This window comes from Microtus ochrogaster, linkage group LG2 (assembly GCF_000317375.1).
Source record: "Microtus ochrogaster isolate Prairie Vole_2 linkage group LG2, MicOch1.0, whole genome shotgun sequence".
NCBI lineage: Eukaryota > Metazoa > Chordata > Mammalia > Rodentia > Cricetidae > Microtus > Microtus ochrogaster.
Window position 1 is genome coordinate 22,446,496 of NC_022028.1, and position 21,877 is coordinate 22,468,372.

The window sequence follows — 21,877 nt, forward strand, 5'->3', positions numbered from 1 at the left end:
CGATAACAAGCAAGCAAACAAGACCCCAGAAAATCAAAACAAGAGACAGTCTACGTGAGTGTCTGGGGGCCATGTCACGTCCACGCCATCACAGGTCTTTGCTTGGTTAGCTTGTTGGCTCTCCGGTGATTAGAGACTTCCTCAGGTCCTTCCTGTGTTTAGAGCTGGGGCTCTGTGTGTGTGCTGGGCTTCAATCCTCAGGCAGACGCCGACAACTCCCTTAAGTGGCACATCCTGCCTGTTCTAAGTCTCGAAGTTGGCTGAAAGTGGAAAACTGGGGGCTGTTTCAAGTCTGCCCCGGGCCTGCGCTCAGTTGTGTTTATGGAAAAATCTTTTTAAGATTTCAAAAATATTTCTCATCTTTTCAACTCCTTCCTCCATGGACATCTCACTTCCCCATGTATTTTCTTTTAGATTTTTTTCATTACTTTTATTATTTTTATGTGTATGGATGTTTCGCCTGCCTTTATGTCTGCATGCCGCATGCATGCCTGGTGACTGTGGGGGCCAGAAGAGGTCATTGACTCCTCTGGAATCTGAGTTACAAATGGTTGTTCACTGTCCTGTGGGCTCTGGAAGAGCAGCCTTTGTTCCTAATTGCTGAGTCATCTCCTTTTAAGGTTTAAAAATGATTATATATATATTTTTTTAGAATTTCATAACGCAGGACCGTGGTTTGATCAATCTCACCCCCAGTTCCCTTCCCCTCCAGTTCCTTCACTGCCCTTTCCCACCACCACCCCTACCTCCTCCTTTTCAGTTTTATCTTCTGCTCCGCTCCAACCAGCTCCAGCAACTGCAGTGCTAAATGCTTGCGATGTTGTTGTTGTTGTTTCAACCTGGCAAATAACTCCATTTTCTATGAGAATATTGTTAGTCATGTTATCTAAAGACAAGCCTTACCAGGATATTATCAGACAAGTCAAATAGTGCTAAGTCTTAGGGAATGGGACTTTTTGAGGCGCCCAGGTCCTTTGGGTCCTTCCGGTCCTTCCGGTGGACGTTAGGGTGACTTTCCACAGCCGTTAGGGCTTCAGAACCCATGGGGCTCTAGTCTACGTCCATTTTCTAACACAGCTACTTATACATATTGTTAAGTTGGGAGCGTAGGCCCCAGCTCCTTGCGTCTATCCCAGCCCCTAGACCTGAGGGTTATATTGGTCTGGGCTCCAAATCCCAGCAGGCCAGGTCCTGACCCACTCCCACAGAGTATTTAAATGTAGTCTCAAAAGAGGAACACGTGGTCTCTTTTTCTTCCTCCTGGTGGTCGTTCACAGCCCCAGGGGCCACCCGAAAGTGCAGGACTCCCATTAAACCTGGATATTTCTTAATTTGGCTTGTTTTGATTTGGCTTGATTGGCAATTTGTGTCGGCAGAGAGCTCACGTTAGAAAATATTCCTAACACATATAAGCATCATATTTACTGGTCTAAGAAAAAGCCTCATGTAGGATGGCTCTAGTCCTGATAATGCTGCCCAGCCCTTAGTTCTTTTATTAAAATCAGCTGTTTCTTGTACATAGATGTTAGTTTAAGTTGGTATGCTCCTCAGCACCCCGCTAAGGCTTGTTAGAAACAGCGTCTAGGTGGGGCTTGGGAATGTACATTTCCAGTGTTTTTGTTTGTTTGTTTTATAACTTTAAGATGGTGTGTGTGTGTGTGTGTATGTGTGTGTGTGTGTGTGTGTGTATGTCACAGTGTGTACATGTGAGGGTAGTGGAGCTCAGAGGACAGTTTGTGAAGTTTGTTTCCCTCCTTCCACCCCTTGGGGTTTGAACTCAAGTCCTCGGGCTTGGTGGCAAGCCTCTCTATCTGCTGAGTGGTCTCACTGGACCCCTAGCAAAGTTGTGAGTGAAAGTTGAAGCTGTTTCTGGAGTCATTAGGATCAGAGCCTGAGCTTTGGTAGCCTGGTAGGCTAGTCTTGGCCATAAGTCCACAATAGGCCAATTCAACAAACAATAGTGAAAAAACAGGACGTTTGTCCAGTGTGACTTCATCGGGAGAATGGCATAAAGATCCAATGGCATCCTCTCCCATCCTTCCAAACCCCCAGTCCGTCTTCCCAGGTCCTAACCTGAGGATTCTGTTTAAATATAACACGAGTTCTGTGTAGCTAAGCAGACCCAGGCCAGGTCATTCATGCTCACCATCACTTCCTCGTCTCTGCTGCAGAGCGCTCTGACAAGATGCGAGAGATGTGTGAAATCTCTTTCTGGGAGACAGGCTCCACTTCCGGCTGGCACCAGCTTTCCCAGTCTTTTCTTTCTCCCAGCGTGAGAGATTTCTGAGTCAATTCCAATCTCAGAATTGTCAGTAGTTTGGCAGTTAAGAGGAGGGTTGCTCCTGTCTGCTTGGAATAATTCCATTCCTATTGAGATGTTTACATTGCTGGCATTTGGGGCCCCAATGTCGAGAACATTGAAAGACATTGTGCTCAGGCTAAACCTTCTCTCATGGTGTCATGTGTAGGAATGCACATGGCTATACATGTCCACAAATTCAGCTTCCTCTTTCCTTGCTAATTTTCTTTGTACAATGGATTGGGGGTATCTATCAACACAGTGAAAACATGACTGGTCTTTTCATATTCCTCAGAAGTGTGCAAGACTCAGGGGGCAAATATTGGAGCTCTGATCATATTTGTTGCTGTCTTGAATGACTGTTAAAAGGAGACTGATATTTATTTATAAACTTGTGAATTAAAAAGTATTTAAGGCTATTATTGATTTGAAAACTCTTGTTAGCTTGATTATAAGTAGTATGGCTGTACTGGCTAGTTTGTTATTGTTGACACAAGCTAGATTTGTCTAGGAAGAGGGAATCTCTATTGAGAAAATACCTCCCATCAGATTGCTTTGTAGGCTCCTCCATGGGACATTTTTTAAAATTTATTTTCAATTAATTAATTAATTAATACCAATCCCAGTTCCTCCTCCCTCCTCTCCTCCCGCTCCCCCTTCTCTCACCCAACCCCACCCCACCCTCTGCTCCTTGTGGGGCATTTTTCTTAATGATTGATGTGGGAGACCAAGGTCTATTGTGGGCTGTGTCACCCCTGGGCAAGTGGTCCTGAGTTGTCTAAGGAAGCAGACTGAGCACCCTAACAACTAGCCTTCGTCCATGGCTTTTGCTTCAGTTCCTGCCTCCATGTGTTTGCCATGAATTCCTGCCTTGACTTCCCTGTTGATGGACTTGTAACCACTAAGCCAAATAAATCTTTTCCTCCCCATATTGTTTTTGGTTGGTGGCTTACCACATCAATAGAGAAACTAGGACACTGGCCATGACGTTTATTACTTAAGTGGGATGCTTTTGAGAGTGAAGGGAAGGGGGATTGCTATTAGAAGTTTTCCTGGGAGAGAGGTGTAAACAGGAACTGTCTTGAAAGACCAGGCAAACCCAGTCACCTGAACTTTAGAAAATGAAATAGGAAGATAGGTTTCACTTTCGCATGCATGTTTGATTTACTCAGCTTTTGGTCGTAGGGTTAAGGTTCTGTCAATATTTTCTCCCATTCATACGAAGAAATAACAGAAGATAAGTATTTTGTTAATGAGTTACTTCTCAGAAGATAAAATTGGGTTTTGCAGTGGATTCCTGCGATCTCGGCATTGCATCAGTATTGGGAGGCAGTGGATCCCTCAACTACACAGTGTGTTGGTGACAAACCTGGGATACATGAGACCCTGTTTCAAAAAACAACAAACGAAACAAGCAACAAAAAAAAGTGATGTGTAAAAAAACTGAAAAGTTAATGTTTATGTTTAGCCCAGTAGTTTCCCTTCTTCAGACAAATTTCCCTTCTTCAGACAGAAACTTGTATCTCCTGAAAGTTTCCCACGGAAAAATAGAATTTTGAGCAAGAAGGGGAAGGACCGTAGTCTCTTGGGAGTCTATATAAATGCATATCTGTACACATGAACTAGATCAAGTATGGAAGGCCATTCAAATGATAGCAGCTTGGTTGATAACCACGCCCACTGAGTGATTGACTAGTTACACCTGTACTTCCGATTTCCAGCGCTTTTATCCTAGTTACCTGTTCTCTTAGCAGAAACTAGGAAGGGAACAAAATTGCCCACTCCTGGGTGACGTCACAGAAGAGGGCGAGACCTTATGGGCGGTGCGATCTCCTGGGGGCGGAGTCAGCAAGGGAGGGGGCAGGGCGCCGGTCAAGGGTGAAACGCGCATGCGCGGCGAGGGGGCGGAACCGGGGCGGGGCTGTGCGCTGTGTTCTGAGTGAAGGCTGTGGCAGGGTTCGGGCTGCGCGGAGACAGGGGGTTCGGGTCTTGGGTGGACGTCACCGGCCGGAGCAAGGCGGCCTGAACCTAAGTCCCTGCCAGTCTTCAGGACCCGGCAGCGACCGGTGGAGCCGAGGCCGGGGCGCGCGGCCAAGACGGAGGCTGGGACTGAGCGAGTGCCGGGGTCGGGGCGCGCCAGGTAGGTGGGCCGAGCTGGGCCGAGCTGGGTCCGGTGGTGCGGGACTGAGCTGAGGGGCCCGGCGGCTGGGAGCTGGAGACACTGGGGACCCGACCGGACGGCGCCCGCGGTTGTCATGGCAGTAGTACAGCTAGCGGTTCGCTGGTTGCGTCTTTGGAGAGTGGTCCTAGACTTGCCGCCCCCTTGCCTTGGGCCTCTTGGGGAGCTGTGGGATGCTATACACCGCGCCTGCCGGATGCATCTCTGCTGGGTTCCGGGCTTCCAGCTCGGAAGGCCTCACGGGTATCTCAGGTGTCAAAACACCTGGTAAAAATAAACATGCATCTTGGTGGAGGACACCTACTGCATCCTCGCAACTCTCGAAGCGTTTTCTGTCCGCGCATCGTCCCGGATAGCATCTCCCCCACCTTTGCTTTTTTATGTATTTTATATCCGTCTGCTTTGCTCTTAAGCTAATTGAGGCCTGAGAGGTTTCCAGGGATCCGTGGTCGTCTTTTGCAAAGCCAGTCATGAATGTGTAGGCCACTGAAACACTCAAAATGTCAGACACAAATTTATATCTTTGTGGGCGAAGGATGGGAGCTTTGATGGGCCTTGGCTTCTCTTGCCCCTTGTCGCTTGCCCTCTGACATTACATAATGGTGGGTTCCTCCTGCCCGGAGTTGACAGCTCATGAAAATGTCTCTTTGGGTAAGAAGGAAGTATAGGCCGTTGTAAATCCCATCTTCTTGTCTTTCGCTTTGCCTTTGAATGTGTTTGGTGTTGAGAGGCTGCCTGAGAGTATAACGTGATTTGTCACCTGCCAGTTAGGGCATCTGAGCCAAGGGAATGGGGGAGGGTGGGGTGGCACCGAGGTTGGGATGTTGCAGTGATATTCAGCTTGACTCACTCCTGTGCCCAGTAGGTTGTGTGGACAATGGGTACATCACAGGGGCCTGGGGATAGAGTGAGCTGATCTGGGTGTGAATTCTGAAGGTTCTGTCATTTCCCAACTCAGGTTCTCAATGTTCTCATCTCCAAAAGGTGAAAGCCGAACCTCACTTGCTGAGTTTGTTTTGAAGTCTAAATGTTAGTGTCAGGCAGAGAACAGCTCTAGATTGTCCTGCTTACTTAGCCTTGTCGTCTTTGATTGAAGTCAGTAAATTTTGTCTTTGAATCTGGTCTGAGGCCCTTGTGTAGGCTTTTGACATAAGGTTTCTCCTGGAAAATTCAGTTCTTTGAAGGGAGCTGGTGCTCACCCAAGGAGTTCCGAGTGTTGGTTCTGTACAAGTGGTGGTGTCAGGAGATCACACTGCTGTTTCTTGGGTGGCGCTGCATGTGAACGGCATTGCCAGGCGGTGTTCCTTGTGTCTTGTCAACACGATGTAGGAATGAGCCAAAGTCACTAGGAGGGTCGTCTTAAAGACCGAGCTTACAGGAATGGAGAAAAACCAGGGCTGTGTTTCTGTTGAGCTCGGTGAGAGTGCTTGCCATTCTTCCTTAGCTACTCTGCCTATCCAGTGACGTTTCATTTGTTGTCAGTCTCAGAATCTGCTTGGGTAATCCCAGGCTCTCAAGCAGACCCAGCGTTTAGAGCATACATGATACTTTACTCCCTTGTTTTGGAAACTAGGGACTTTGTAGTATTACCATTAAAATGAATATTAGTTGTTTAAAAAAATCACTTTAAGGGGATACACACAGAAGCTTTGCATAAATGATTAGAACATGCAGGAGGCAGAGGCAAGCAGATCTCTGTGAGTTCGAGGCCAGCCTGGTCTACAAGAGCTAGTTCCAGGACAGGCTACAAAGCTACAGAGAAATCCTGTCTCCCAAACAAAACAAAAACAAAAAATGATAGAACACTGGAGAAATGGGGTGTGTGATAAAGAACTATTGGCCCTATGCAGCCTACCTAGGAGAATTCTCAGGAATGCACCAGAAGGAGGGACCAGGAAAGCACTCCCATCCCCACTTTACTGTTTAGCTTCTCAAGAACTCAGTGAGGCAGAGTGGAGGGGGACACTTTCCATCAAGGCTATTTTATTTTGGTTTGTCTTTTTAATGCAAAACTCCTCCTTAGTTTCCATATCCAGAGAAGTTCTTAGAATCATCAGCTACACAATGGTGTCGGGAGGCTTTGACTTTCATGAAGAAGTAAACAGCACACATCTGTGGCAGAGAAAGCTGGATTATGTTCCTGCTTCTTTGGCAGACCTTGATTGATGAGCAGGAGACTGGGCCTGGAGCAGAGGCTCTGAGCAGAGCGTTGTTAGGGAGATCAGTATTAACCGGCCCCTTGCAGGCTTGCTTCACTTTGCCTGCCCCTCTGTGCCTGAAAAAAAAGACCATCATGAACCCAATCCTCAGAAACCCCTAGAGTGCTCCTTGCTCTCTTAACTAATTTTTCCTTTGTACTTTGATGTCCTTTCAGACTCACAGCAAAATGATAAGAATAAATGTAAGTGATCTTTCGGAAAATCTTTGTCCAGATTTTCCTAATGTTAGCGTTTTGCTGCTGCATCTCTGTTACCCTTCTCTCACTTTCATGCTTTAAACAAACAAACAACTTAGTCGCATTTTGATGCCAAATACCCAGTACCTCTAAATACTTCCAGGTGGATTTCTTAAAAACATTTTATACATACAGCACTTAAAACTCAGGAAATGAACATTGACAGGGATGCTGCTATTTAATGCATAAGTCTTATTTAGATCTTAGAAATTTTACAGACAGTGTTCTTTATCCCAAAAGAAAACTCTGGCTTATTTGTTGCCTTCAGTTTTTTTTTTTCTTTTCTTTTAAACTACAGTCTATCTTAACTAGTGTTTCTTTGTGTCTAATGTCATTGACATGCTTGAAGACTATTGACTGTTTCAGATAATGCCCCTCGGCCGGGCGGTGGTGGCACACACCTTTAATCCCAGCACTTGGGAGGCAGAGGTAGGCGGATCTCTGTGAGTTCGAGACCAGCCTGGTCTACAAGAGCTAGTTCCAGGACAGGCTCCAAAACCACAGAGAAACCCTGTCTCGAAAAACCAAAAAAACCAGATAATGCCCCTCAGTTGGGGTTTCACACTATTTGGATTCAGGTTAGGTACTTCTTGCAAGAGCAGCAGAGCTTGCAGCCTTGTTGGCTGGGCTCAGTGTGAGGCAGATCCTGCCCACTATCTCATTAAACTCTACACTAGACTGGTTAGCTTTGATATCTTGATTAGGATGGTGTGGGGCTCATTGAAAAGTTACATTTCCCCCTTTGTGGGTAATATGCATCTTGTAGGGATGCAGGACATGCTACTCCTCAGTCTTTCCAGCCACAGATAGAACCCACCGATGCCTCTTATCTGAATCTTATAGAGTTGACAGATGGGAGTTTTCTAATTTCTTGTTTCCTTCTACTTGTGTTAGAGAACCGAACTAAACTAAAGAGGATTTTCCCTAAAATACACTTCTCGATTTACATCCCTAGAACATGAAAATCTTGCTGTATCCATTAATTAGGTTTTAGTCTGTTCCTGTCATTATTTCTGTGTGACTTTGTCCCAGATTTATCCTTTAGGGAATCCCTTTCTTTGTACATGTTCTGATCGTTCCTTAAGGACTTCTTTTCCATTCTGGTTCAAAATCTTTGAGACTCAATTTGTATTTTCCTTGCCCTAGCCTCAGAACCAGCCGTTTTCAGAGCTCTCTTTCCTTCTTGGAGAGTGGCTTTAGACTCCAGAATGCCCAGGTTGTTGTGCAAGTGGAGGTGGTATCATTGCCTTTGTGTATGTGTTTGTAACGTAGGAGATCAAACTCGGGGTTTCATGCATGCCAGAGAAGCCTTCTGCCACCAATCTCCATCATCCTTGTGCCATTGCCTGTAGACCTTTTCAGAGGACCGGAGTTCTTGTTAGAGTCGGCAAGATGGCTCAGCAGATAGAGGCACTTGCCCCATAGCCTGACAACCTGAGTTCTATCCTTGGTGACTCAAAATAAATGAAAATGGAATGTTTAAATTGCTCATGTAAATGTAAATATAGTCTTATTACATACCATATTGTCTGATTAGCTTTTTCAATTTCGTACTATATTCTGGAGTCTGTCTGTGTACTGACATGATGAGTTTAACCTTTTTTTGGAGGTGGGGATCCATATTCGAGAGTAAGGGTGTGCTGTAATTTATCAAGCCATCTTATATTGGTGGGCATGTAGGTCCTTTCCAATTTTCTGCTGAAAAAAAAAAAAAAAGCCAGTTACATATGGACCAGTCCCTTTAGCGCCACCTCTCAGTCTTGCAGGGCCCTGTTAGCATCAGTAGGACAAGGAATAATTGTGAATCAACAGTTTTGTCAGATTACACCCCCAAGTGGGCCTCATTAGCTCACACCCTTCCATCATTTGTTTCCCTGCAGCTTTGGCACCTTAATTTTGCCAATCTAATGGCCCAAAAGACGTTATGCTTTTATTATGTTTCTCAAATAGCCAAAATCATTGAATTCCTTTATATGTTGAATTTTTTAGTTTGAATTACCTGTTCATGTCCTTTGTCTGTGGTTTCTCATACTAAATTGGTCTTATGTTACTCGATAATGTTTCTGGCAATTTTAAGTAGGAATTGTTCCCCCAAGGAAAAGGAGCCCAACCTTTTCTGACCACAGCACATGCCAGACCTAGGCCATCTCTCCTCAGGCATCCTCTGAGAGGTCTTCTCAGGCCTTGAAGAGATGCTTAGGGGAGGTGTGGCCAGGCAGCTGCAAGAAGGTGTTGACAGAAACTGGGTGGGGTCAGAGCCAGGTGATTCTGCCTCTGGCACCCAAACCACTATATTTCCATGCAAGGACTGTAAGATTTGCTCCTAGAACTCAGCGAGTTTTGAACCGGACTTCCAGAAGTCCCCAAGTAGTCAGAAATCCTGACCTCCTGCCTTCGGCCTTTTTTGTTTGTTTGTTTGTTTTTAGACATGGTTTCTCTGTAGCCTGTCCTGGAATTCCCTCTGTAGACCAGTCTAACTTCAAACTCACAGAGATCTGCCTGTCTCTGCCTCCAAGAGTGCTGGGATTAAAGGTATATGCCACCACTGCCCGGCTGCATTCAGGCTTTTATTATAGTATCGTTCTTATTATAAGCCTCAGTGACCTAACCCCCCTCCCCCCATATAATTTACCATCCCCTGATGGAGGCCTCAGAGATAGGAAGGTAAATTATATGTAGGGGGCTGGGTCACAGAGGCTCGTAATATGAATGAGATGTCTGCTTCCTGTTAGAGTCAGGAACACAGAGGTGTCCTGATCTCCTGAAGGAGGAGTGAGGACTCTGGTGGAGGAAAATATTTGCCCCTTCCAGTCCCCTTCCCTTGCCTCTCTGCTCCCTCCTTCACGTACCTGGAACTCCTCCTGACCTCATTTTCCTGCCACACCCCTCGTGAATGTGATTCGAGAGGTGCTGAGGTCTCCTGAAAATCCTCTGTGCACTTGCTGCTCTGCCCCTCTGGCTGCAGCCACAGCATCTGGGATCAGCTGTTACACAGAAGCCATTTGATTGAGTTAATTCTCTATAGGGTGTGCGCCACTTTCTTTGCCTCTCCTGTGTTGCTTGCATTATACGTGATTTGTTTTCTAACTCACTGACTCAGGTTTTTAAGACTGATGAGCCAGGTATGTAAATTCTGGACGTCTGAAGGAAGTATGTTTAGGCAAGTGGACATCTCTGGGAAGAGCGCCCCTTTGGGAAGGGAGGGGGTGCCCTGGATTGTAGGGTATCTGGCTGGCATGCTTTCAGCTGCCAAGTAAACACAGGAGAGTTCCTGCGTCAGCAGCTTACCAGTCTTGTCAGGGACCTAAATTCTTCTCTCCATCTACAGCCGGCACTGATGCTGTTGCCTCATGATTACAAGATGGTTGCTAGGGTTGGTGGGACTAAGTGGTTTGTTGCTTCTATCCATCAGGGACAGAGAAGGAAACAAACAAGCCAGCTCCTCAGTCATTATGCAGATCTCTCTGCTCTGCCCAGGGTAGCATGAGAGTGCTGTGTGCGGATTGGCTCAGACCAGTATTCCTCTAGGTGGGCCCAGACGGGCAGCAGAAGCAACACCTGAGAGCTTGTTGGAACTGCAGTGTGTCCGCCTCATCTGGCTAATAACTAATAAGCCCAGGATTGGGACCCAGATATCCTGTTTCCTTATTTTAACCAAGACTACCCCGACTCTCCTGATGGAGATGGGACTGGCTTTGCGTGAAGGGACTGTCAACGTTGGGTGGTCAGCTCATGGTGTGAACTGACAAGTGTTTTAGGACTACGGGATCTTGACCCTTATGAATTCCCTCTGCTCTGTGCCCCAGCTTGCCCACCCAACTGTCGTGCCCGCATCCTGTGTCTTCTCTGTAGACTGAATACTAAAGGAAAGCAGTGGGGACTACATCCCAGCCCCAGGTTCTGTCTTTGACCAACAAGGATGAAGTCTGTGGGGCTGGCCCTGAAGATCTAGGCTCCCTCTTCTGACACACTGTTCCACAACATTTCTGTGTGTTCTAAGATCTAAGTTTCACTGAACTCTGCTGCTGCTTGTGCAGTTTAAAAGAAAAACGAGAGCAGTATGGCTAGCAGGAGCTCAAGAAGTATTTGGGGAACCTGTCTGGAGTCAGCCCAGTGAGGACTTTCAGTGGTGGTTGGTAGCACTCTGGTTTCTCCTAATGTGACCTGCTGTGTGTCCCCTCTTCACCAACATGGCTCCCGCTTCATGTTTAGGTGAAGTAACAGCCACCACCAAGTACAGCTATGCTCAGAACGGCCCGACCTTTCACACTTTCCCTGGAGCTAGCGAGCTGAGGTATGTCTAGTTTTCTTGACTTTCCAATTTAATGTCTCATCCCAGTTCATAAAAGCAATGGGAAGAGCAGACTTATATCACACTCTAGGCCCTTGGCACTGATACCGAGGAAGGAGATGGCCAGAGAGCCTGAAGGAGGAGACACAGTGTGTCTCAAATGGTGGCCCTGTTGAAATCAACTTGAGGTTATGACCAGTGCTTTAAACTTTTTGTAAATAAAGTATCAAAAATTCAAGTGTTTTTTTTTTTTACAGGAAGGGTAAGCATTTTTAAATAAAATATTTAATTATTTGCACGTGATTTTAAGTATTGTAATAATATGAATATCTTTGTTGGGTTTGGTAAAGAGTTGTCAGATCTTAGGAGTGAGTACTGGGGGAAGTACTTTGCAATGAAGATGGGGCATGGCCCGTGTGCTTACATGGGCCTTCCTTAGGGATTGGGCCTGTGACTTTCATGAGAACCTGAGTGTCTGACCTTGGGGTCAGGCACAGAGCTGAGAAGGTAGGGCAGTGGGGCTGGTGAGCTGGTGGCAGCAGCAGGGAGCACCGACACTTTTAGTCTTGCTTTGAGCTGTGGTCTGTGGTAGCTGACCACCTAGGCGAGATGCTCCTGACACTCGGAGAGGCAGCAGACTCTGTGGTTGTGAGCTTGTTCATCCAGCAGAAGTTTTAGAAAAAATCTACTTATTTAGTATGTCAGTGTGTATGTACACGCGTGCTATGGCACACACATGTAGGCTCACTTTTACAGCCCTTGTAAGTGTTTTCTCCACAATGCCCCATTTTAAAATGTGCTCCAAGGACTAGTTATGGTTGAGACAGAGGCAGGCAGGTGAACCTAGTCTGCTAGTGAGTTCTAGGCTAGCCAGGACTGCATACTGTCTAAAAAAAAAAAGTGCTAACAGGGCTGACACCTGTCCCATCTCTGGGTTCCACTGAGGACATAAATGTTGAGAGAGGTGTAGAGAAGTGGGGACAGCCAGCAGAGTCCAGGGAGGGAAATGTGGGTGATGGGAGAAGGAAGCGTGGGGAGGGGAGCTGGGTCCACCAGCTTTTAGTAAAGCGGTTGCTGACCCAGCTATTGTCCAGGAACTCTGTTTTTTTTTTAATATTTATTTATTTATTTTGTATACAATATTCTGTCTCTGTGTATGTTTGCACGCCAGAAGCGGGCACCAGACCTCATTACAGATGGTTTGTGAGCCATCATGTGGTTGCCGGGAATTGAACTCAGGACCTTTGGAAGAGCAGGCAATGCTCTTAACCACTGAGCCAGCCCCCAGGAACTCTGTTTAAGGCTTGTAAAGTCTGTATTGTGTGCCACGAAGTGTCAGGTGTTTTTACATTCCCCACATACTGCTTTGTGTTGTACGTACAAAACGTCAGAGGAAATAGTCCTGTCACATGACTGGGTGGTAATGAAATAGGGCAGGATGAATGACTGGCAGAACTTAATTAGGATGAGGCTAGATGCGGAGAATTATCCAGGTCCCTTGTTTGGAAGAGAAGTGGGAGCTGGACAGTGCTCACGGCAAGGGAGGGACAGGCTTGCACTTTCTGGGTTTTGCCCTCAACTTGCCTGTGACTTGGAGCAGTTGTACCAGATGACCAGATGGGGTATGGTGACAGAGGGCTGTATGGGTGAAGTGTTGCTTGTTCTTGATCTAGTTGACGGTGGGCTTGCACACATGCACACACACACACGTACACACACTCACACGCTCAGCCCGTTTGGGGAAGTTTCGCCTCTTCTCCTCTCTCTTTGTCCAGCAGTCACTTTCTAGAGGAGAGAAAGCACTTGCGTCGACAAGACCTGGAGTAGCAAGGGCAGTGGTGGAGAGGGCAGCTGCCATGAGTCACGGACTGCCTTCCCATGCCCTCATCCCTGCACCCTTCCTTCTGAGGCCTTTCGATAGTTTCCCACTCCGTACAGCCCAGTGCTGCAGTCCAGATCCCGTGGGTAGATGAGATTGCTCTACCCATTCCCCTAATAATTTATGCACACAACCTCTGGCCAAGGTCAGTTTCCTTCCTGGTGGGTGAATGGTCTTCCCCAGCCTCTCCACCCACCTCTCTCTTTGACCTGTTGCCCCTGTTTTGGCCTAGTTGACATCCCTTTTTATTGTACTATTTTCAATTGACAATTGACATATTTTGGAAACAAATTCATGATGATCAGATGAGGATACCCGCATGCTGTCACCTTGGTGTTAGAACATTCCAAGTCTTCCCTACTAGGTATTTTGACATAGTTAATTGTTGTCAGTCATCATCAGCATACTGTGCTGTACAACGACAGAAGCCATCATTCTTGTCCATTAGCCATCCACACAAACTCTTCCCAGGCTGTAGTAATCACTGGAGGATCTACTTACAATTTGTTTTTTTTTAAAAATAGATTTATTTATATGACTATTTATATGTCTGTGCACCAAAAAAAGCAGTGCCCATTGTAGCCCCAAGAGCATGTCATCCCTGGATCAGAGTTGCAGATGGTTATGAGCTGCTGTGTGGGTACTGAGAACTGAACCTGAGTCCTCTGCAAGATAGGCAGTGCTCTTGACTTCTGAACTGTTTCCCAGCTCCATGTTGCCTGCCGTTTTGATGTCAGCTTTAAGCTTCCGCACACACATGGGAATGTATGTATGATATTGTCCTTTCCGTGCCTGCCATTTACTATAATGTCCTCTAGCTACACTTACACGGTTGTGAATGGCTGAATAATAGTCCTCTCTCTGTGTGTACACACATGCATATGTGTTTGTTGAACTCCCAGGCCCGGCTGATCCTCTCACCTCAGATGAGATGATATTCCATTGTGATTCTGATTTATGTTTTCCTGATTAATGATGTTAAACATTTTTCACATGCTTGTTGGTCATTCATCTTCTTTTGAGAAATGTTTGTTCAGATCACTATTTGTGTGTGTCTGTGGTGTATACCTGTGTGTGTGTGTGTGTCTGTGGTGTCTGTATATACCTCTGTGTGTGTGTGTACACATGCGTGTGTGTGTCCACACGCATGTGTCCACACCCAGAGGTCAAAGTCAGGTGTTTTTCTCTCCTTCTCACCTTGTATTTTAAGGCAGGGTCCCTTACTGAACCTGTATCTTGCCAGTTTGGCTAGCTTGACTGGTCAGCAATTCCCAGGATCCTCCTGTTTCCTTCCCAGCACTGAGATTACAGGTTCAAGTTGCTGCACCTGGCTTTTATATGAGCAGGGGATCTGAACTGAGGTCCTCATGGTCGCATGACAATTACTTTACTTACTGAGCCATCTGAACAGCCTCTCTTTTGCCCATCTTTAAATTGGATTATTTGGGTTGTTGGTTTTGAGTTCCTCTGTAGAGCAGTTCCTGTTTAGTGTGAGTTGGCAACGTTTTTATTGGCTGCCCATGTCCTTCACTCTGCTGAAATGAGGGAGTTTGATGATATCCCATTGGTCATTTTTTGGCTTTTAACATCATATAAAAAATTTCCCACACTGATGTTCTGAAGCATTTCATTGTTTTCTTGTAGTAAATTTTTATTTTTAGATAATAAGTGAGTCTGGTTTTTTTCTCTGTATGTGGGCGTTCAGTCCCCCAGCTCCTGTTGTTGAAGATGCTTGGCTTCTCCCATTATGATCTTGCTACCTTAGTAGAAAGTACATCAGCCGCTCATATGTGGTTGCTTCTAAGTTCTTTTCCATTTGTGTGTGTTTTTATGCCAGTTCCATATTGTTTTGATTACTCTAACTTTATGTTATGTTTTGAAGCCAGGTATTTAATGCCCCCACTTTGTTATTTTTGTTAAAGATCAAGATTGCTTTGTACTTCTTTGGGTCCCTTGTGGTTGCATATGAATCTCATAGTGGTTTTGCAATGTCTGTGAACACTGTCAGTGGTACTTTGATGACCTCTCTTCTTTCCTATGAACTATTCCTGACTTGTTGCAAAAGGATAGTTAAAGTTATCAACTAAAGCACAAGCCGAGCAAAGAGAGGAGAAGCACTTCAAGTGGAGGCAACTAGATGGGTGCTCAGAACACACTCAGAGATGCTGACAGTGCTGCAGAGCCCTATCTGTTACTCCAAGAGCTAATAGTCTAGTCAGTGTCCACCCAGCCATCACCCAAGATGTCTTCTGAAGTTGTTATTACCTTGCCTTAGATGTTTATAGTGTTTTGAAGAATTTTGCTGGAAGGAGAAAGATTTTGTGTTTTGAGCTGAGAGAGAGAGAGAGAGAGAGAGAGATAAAGAGAGAGAGAGAGAGAGAGAGATAAAGAGAGAGAGAGAGAGAGAGAGAGAGAGAGAGAGATATCAGAGGCTTTGTGGCTCTGAGAAAAGCCATCATTATCAGCAGAGCTTGCACATGGCTCTGGTACTGAGGGTTTCAAGTTAATCTCAGTTTCTCAGCAGTGTGACTAATGCTAACATTTTGAACTGGGATTTGACCGTGGTGTCCTGATTCTGTCAGGGTGCTGGGCCACACGTGTGTGCAGGCCTGTCCTTACAACAGCTGGCATAAACTGAGCCCCTCTGATCACAGAGAGAACTGTAAGCCATTGTGCATAGGACTCATTTCAGACAGATTTGCTAAGGTGTGATCAAGGTCTTAGGGCAGCTATGGCTGCATCATTCATTTATACTAGGCATTCTGGGACTTAACTTGTATTACATACTCAGGGGCTGGCTGACTAAGAAACTGTCTGGGATTGTACTGGTGTTTCTCCACCTGCCATGGCTTAGACTGTAAACCTAATGCAGTAGACTAAGAAGTGTAATGACTAAAACCAGGGCATCTTTGTACCCTTGAACCTTGATTTGCATTCACTAAATATGCAGGCCAAGTTATCAAATGTTTGTTGTAACAAATAAGACTTTGATATATGAAGCTTTTTGTACTTGCTATTCGGACATGCCAGAAATAGGGCTGGTAGCTTTTTAAAGGGTTGTCAACTGTGGATTATATTAGGGAGAAACTGTTTTTTAAAGTGCCAGCAACAAAGTGAATCTTGCTATGCTTAAAAGGTCTTAGAGGCATGTTCTTACCCTAGCCCTGAGCCCTGGGTAGATTTGAAAATGCTTTATTTAAAGACCTCTTTGTGGAAGCATGGAACAGTCACCAGGCTGAAACCTAAAATAGTATCGTTTCTTATCCCCAGTCCATAGCAGTCTAGAGTGCTGATATTCTGTGCATTGGGTGCACAATGGGAACTGTAAGGCTCTTGGGACTTGACATGGTTGTCTCTAACAGAAAAAAGCAGAAGAAAAGAGACTTAGAGTATATGTGTCCCGTACTGAATGTAGCGTAGGCAGTTAGAGCTTTTGCCTTGCCATCTTCTGGGTGAGGCCAAGGACTTTGTGTGCAGGAGGTGGTTAAGGTGAGGTTAGCATTTAGGCATTTTAAGCACTAGGCTAGGGATGGAGATGTAGGTCAATGGTAGAACTTGTGACACACTGGTCTAGCATGCATGAGGTCATGGGTTTCATTCACAGCATTGCAGGGAAAGAAAAATACTAGGCTTTATCTCTTCTCGGTACATCCGCCTTATTTCTCTGCAACAAGAACTCTCTGCCCATTCATAGCTGCAAGGGAGGCATGTGGCCCTGGGCCAGCTACAAGTTCTGAATCTTACTAAGAAAAAACAGAAATGGAAAATATTACCCACAGTGCTCTGAAGTTAAGGAGCTTTCTGAATGATTTCAGAGCTAATAATAAAAATTAGCTATTCTGTAGTAACTATTTTCCTTACCTTTTAAAGCTCTCTTTTTAACTTTACTTTTACAAAAGGCCAGAATGGTCAACTAGCCCTCTCCCCTTTTCTACCCTGGGTAGGGCAGGTACTGACAGGCAGTGAATGGATATATAGTTTCCAGTCTTCCAGTTCTTTGGTGCCTGTGATGCCCAAGCTAGTAATAATTATTGGAATTTTTTTCTAGCCAGTTCTTTCCTAATAGAACCCTCCCTATTTTTTAAAGAACAAAACACTTTGCTTAAAGGAGCTTTCTGTCAAACTTTGTGGAAACCCCTCCCTTCCTTCACCCTCATGTGTTGTTGGTCTGTGTGTCACTCGGAGTTCACCTTTTTATTTGCCTGGTGTCCCGGCTAGGGATCTGGTTTCAATGAGTGGGTTGTTGTATGCTTTTGTGTAGAAGAAACACAGCTATTGGGACCCCTAAGCTTACATCTGGTGTGCAGAAAGTGAGGCCAAAGCCTCACTTTTGATGTCCACGTTTCCTCTGGCATTTGTAAGTGAGGAAGCTCTGTTGCTGGAATGTGGAGAGAGGAAAGTGCAGGAGAGTCTGAGATACCTGAAAGCTTGACCCACAAGGGAAGTGACTCATGGATTCTTCGTGTGGCCACTGGTTGTGATCAATGCTTGTCAGAGATATACATAGTAGGTCCCTGGAAAACATCTCAGTTTAAGATGGCAACCAGTGCAAGCCTCAAGACACCAGAGCTGTTAAGTTTTAATAACCTCTGCTATGTTTGCTACAAGTGTGACTTGAACATCCATGGGGTCCTAGGTCAGGATCGTAGGGTGCTCAGACAGAGCTTTGTCATTTGGGAACCATGCTCCCTGTGGGCAGACTCAATATTACAGATGAAGATTAGCCCAGCAAAGTCCTCCAACAACAGAGCTGACCCAGTCAGGTACTAACCCCTAGGCCAGCAGTCCGAGTGTCTGCCCAAGCCTTCTGCTATCCTACCCCATCTCAGTCGAGAGGGTGTGTGCTACAGTTCCTCCTAAAGGGCTTTAGTGAACTGTTACTTGGCAGAGGGTGTGGAGAAGCTGGGGTGGGGTCAGCGCAGGGCAGCAACCTGGCAAGCAGCTAAATGTGAAATGAAATATTCTTTCCAGACCACTCTGAACAGAGTTAGTAGGCAATGTGGTAAGTGACTTGTCTGAGGCTTGGGAACCCTCTGACCTGCTCCTTCCTTTACAGTAACCTCTTCAGGGCTGGTGAAAGTCTTCCGGTGTTAGAGCCTGCCTTCCTGTGTCGTTGAGGACAGGTGTCCTACAGTGTTGATCACAGGAATGAGCATCACTAGAGTTGTTTGGGGACACGCTCCATGAACATTATGGATTTAAGTCTTCGATGACCCTCAGGGCAAAGGGAATCGCTCAGTTTTTTTTGTGTTGTTAGTGTCTCACAATGCCTGTCATCGTGTATAATTAGTCGGTGTTGAGTATTCAGTGAACAAAGCCACCATCGTTAAATATCAAGCAAAGCCTTGGCCTCCTTGAAGACAGCTCTTTCCAGAGGTTCTCTGGGGGTCTCATTCTGCCAGAGGGATGGGAGTTGAGATCAGAACCTGTGACCTAGCTGTTGTCTCAGGAGTTCTCAGGCTGAAATCAACTGTCCTTGATAGAAGGACAGTTCTCAGTAGTGACCTTTTAATGTCCTTGTCACATGAGCCCCCTCACCTGCTGGCTACCTGAGGGTTTCTTTGAACACTTGGGTCAGAAAGTGCCCTTCTTTAGGGTCTGGCAATCTTACTTTTTAAGTTTAATCAACCTAGGCTACCCCCTACACACATAAGCATACAAATGAATATAAGTTCTAAGGCATTGGTTCTCAATCTGTGGGTCAAAACCCCTTGGGGTCAAATGGCCTTTTCACAGGCATTGCCTAAGACCTCTGGAAAACACAGATATTTACGCCACATTTCACAACAGTATCAAAATTACAGTTATGATGTAGCAACAAAAATAATATTATGGTTGGGGTTCACCACAATATGAGGAACTGTATTAAAGGGTCACAACATTAGGAAGGTTGAGAACCACTATTCTAAGGGATGGGTAAGGGAACCAGGAAAGGCAGCTGCCTCCTTTAGTGGGCTTGGAGGAGGTTCTTTATGGTCCAGAGAGTGGTCTCTGGTTACCATACTTTCAGTTTTGAATGAGTGAGTTTATTAAATATATAGCAAGCCAGAGTAAAAGAATAAATAGCAAGTGGGTGTGTGGTGGATAGATAGTAGATAACAACACAACATCATTCATGCCCGAGTTCCAAACATCCAGCAGAAACTGACCAGGGAAGCCACTTGAATCAGAGCGAGAGCCCTGGGTAGTGCCAAGTGTCCCCTCTGGTAAGACTTCCAAATGAAAGAACAAATAGCAAAAGATAGAGATGACATTATCAAACTAGTGTTCGCAAGGGCTGTGGAGAAGCAGGGACGCTGTCACTCAGGGCTTAAGACTTATTAATTGGTTTGCAAGGGTTGAGGCTTCATTGATCACACATTGGAGGATCTTTAGACTTTTTAATGTTTTTATTCTGTTTTGCTTATATCCTCATTACTTTAACTGGTGGAAGCCATTCTAGCTGGGTGTGGTGGTCCTTTAATCCCAGCACTCTGGAGGCAGAGGCAGGCAGATCTCTGTGAGTTTGTCCCTAGCCTGAGACAGCTGGTAGTTTATGACAAGAGGCTCATGAGAGTAGTCACAGCAGTGTCATGAAAGCAGAGGATTTCTGTGAGGTCACCTTCAGAGCTTTAAGGTGGAGGAACTCTTGGGCATACACCTGCCCATTACTTGTTTGCTAGCGGGTAGTTCTAGGGCACAAGGGAAGCCACTCTTGCAGTCCTGGAGATGTACCAGAGAGCAGGACGGACAATCATCTGCAAAGAGCCAAAGGCAGTGCCCATGAGAATGCTTCTGAGCCCCTGCGTGGGCCTAGGAGAGACTGGAGCCGTGTGTTTCTGTGGGCAAGTAGAAGCCTGCACACTGTAGACATTAGCCCTTGGGGTCTGCTGTGTATAGTGCCAGTGGCTGGGGACACTGAGAACACTTGCTCATGTCCATGCCTCCCTCTGTGTATTCAGCTTCCTGTTCTGGCAGAATCAGCTAGCTTCAAGCAGAAGGTGTCCACTGAGAGAACCCAGCCTGACAGAAGGCCAGAATGGGTGCAGGGATGCTAGCTTAGATGGTGGCTTTTAAGAAGGAAACGTTTTCCCTTGAGGTCTGAGGCTCCACCCTGGACTTCTCGTGGTGGAGGTCTTCTGTAGCTCTGTGAGAGAGATGGCCATCAAATATCAAGTCACATTGTAGGGAAGTGGGCTACAACCGGGGTGGCAGTATCCCTGGGATAGCATAGTAGTGATTCTGAAATGAGAAAGCCTATCAGGATCACAAGACCTCATCCTTGAACAACCCTAAGGAAACTGAGGCTGCAGTCTGCAGGGTGGGTCGACTCGGAACAATGTAGGAAGTGCACATAGTAGGTTTCGGCATGTGGATTCACTCAAGAAGGAAAATGGAGTTAGGATGGCTAGAGCAAAGGCTGAAGACATCAGAAGAGGCTTTAGAGGAGAAAGCAGCTCTTCACAAGAAATATATTGAGGAGCAATTTAAGGGTCAAATCAATGCTGTCTTTGGCTTGTCATCCTGCAGCCTGCCTTTTTCCCAGTGATTGCTCCTGCCAGGATGGCAGGTGCCAGCTTTCCCCTTGGTAGCTTCAGGACCTGAGATCAGGAGGGTCTGCTCCATAAGACTGGAGCACAGTTTTCCTACCAACTGTTTGAATTAATCATAGTGGACGTTAAGACAAATGTCTGTGGTAAAATCATGTTCCTATGGAATGAGATGAGAGTCTTTGGACAGCCTTGAGACACTCCTTTTAAAGACAGCATCAAGCTAGACAAGCCACACGAAGGAGCTTTTGTTTGCAGAGCACAGAGCCTGTTGCATAGCACAGGCCTTCTTTGGAGAGAAGCCGTTGGTCCGGGGAGTGTGGCAGGACTCTCCTTACTAGGTGGGATTTCTTGAGTTCCTACCATGTGCCAAGCAGCATATGGGTTGCTTCATAGCCACTTCCTGTCTGGTTCCCTGTATTCATTTCCTGGGGTGGCTCCAAAGCAAATGTGACTGAAAACAGTAGCAATGTGGTTTCTCATTGTCCTAGAGGCCAGATACTCAGAATCTATATCAGTAGGCAACTAAGGTGTCAGCATAGCCGTGCTCTCTCTTTTAGCTCTAGACGGATGGTGTCTGAATTCTGACACACACACACACACATATGCATGCACACACGCATGCGCACACACTGTAATTTAACAATGGGGTGGTTCACTTTTTCTTTGAAGGGCTAGATAATCTTTCAGTCTTTGTGGATTATTTTGTTTATCGTAGTTTTTCTCTTGTGTCACTGAAGTTGTGTAAACAACTGGGTGTGACTATGTGCCACTAAAACCTTATTTTACAAGTGGATGCTAGGATTTGACCCTTAAGCGGTACTTTGCCTGACTCCTTTGCTAAACTGTCTTTTTAAAAGCACTTATTTATTTTGTGCATGGCTGTGTATGTCCTTGCTCATGTACATGTGTGTGCACCTGTCACAGCGTACAAGTAGAGACCAGATAACAACTTGTGGGAATCAGTTCTCTCTTTCCAGTATGTGGGGTCTGTGTGTCAGTGATCAAACTCAGGTCCCCAGGCTTGATGACAAGCACTTTTGACCACTGAGCCATCTTGCTGGCCCTAAACTGTGATTTCTTGCTTTCTCCTCAAACCCCTGACATTTCTGGTCTGTACCCTAACCCCATAGAGCCTTCCGTATTTTAGTTTCCAACTTGTTGCTCCTCATCTAGCTCCAGGCAGTTGGCCCTCACTAGTTCTCAGCCTCGAGTCTTTCCCTCCAGAGGCCCACAAGACTTGCT

At 45.8% G+C, this 21,877-nt stretch overlaps 1 protein-coding gene across 10 annotated transcripts in view; it reads left to right on the forward strand.

The window, feature by feature from the left end:
* Window positions 1-4,206: 4,206 nt before the first annotated feature.
* Inpp4a (inositol polyphosphate-4-phosphatase type I A) overlaps window positions 4,207-21,877 on the forward strand; it is a 113,170-nt gene continuing 95,499 nt past the window's right edge. For all 10 annotated transcript variants that reach the window (XM_005359936.2, XM_026785539.1, XM_026785543.1 and 7 more), the window contains exon 1: window positions 4,207-4,439. The gene's annotated coding sequence lies outside the window, so the exon portion shown is untranslated. The remainder of the gene's footprint in view (window positions 4,440-21,877) is intronic.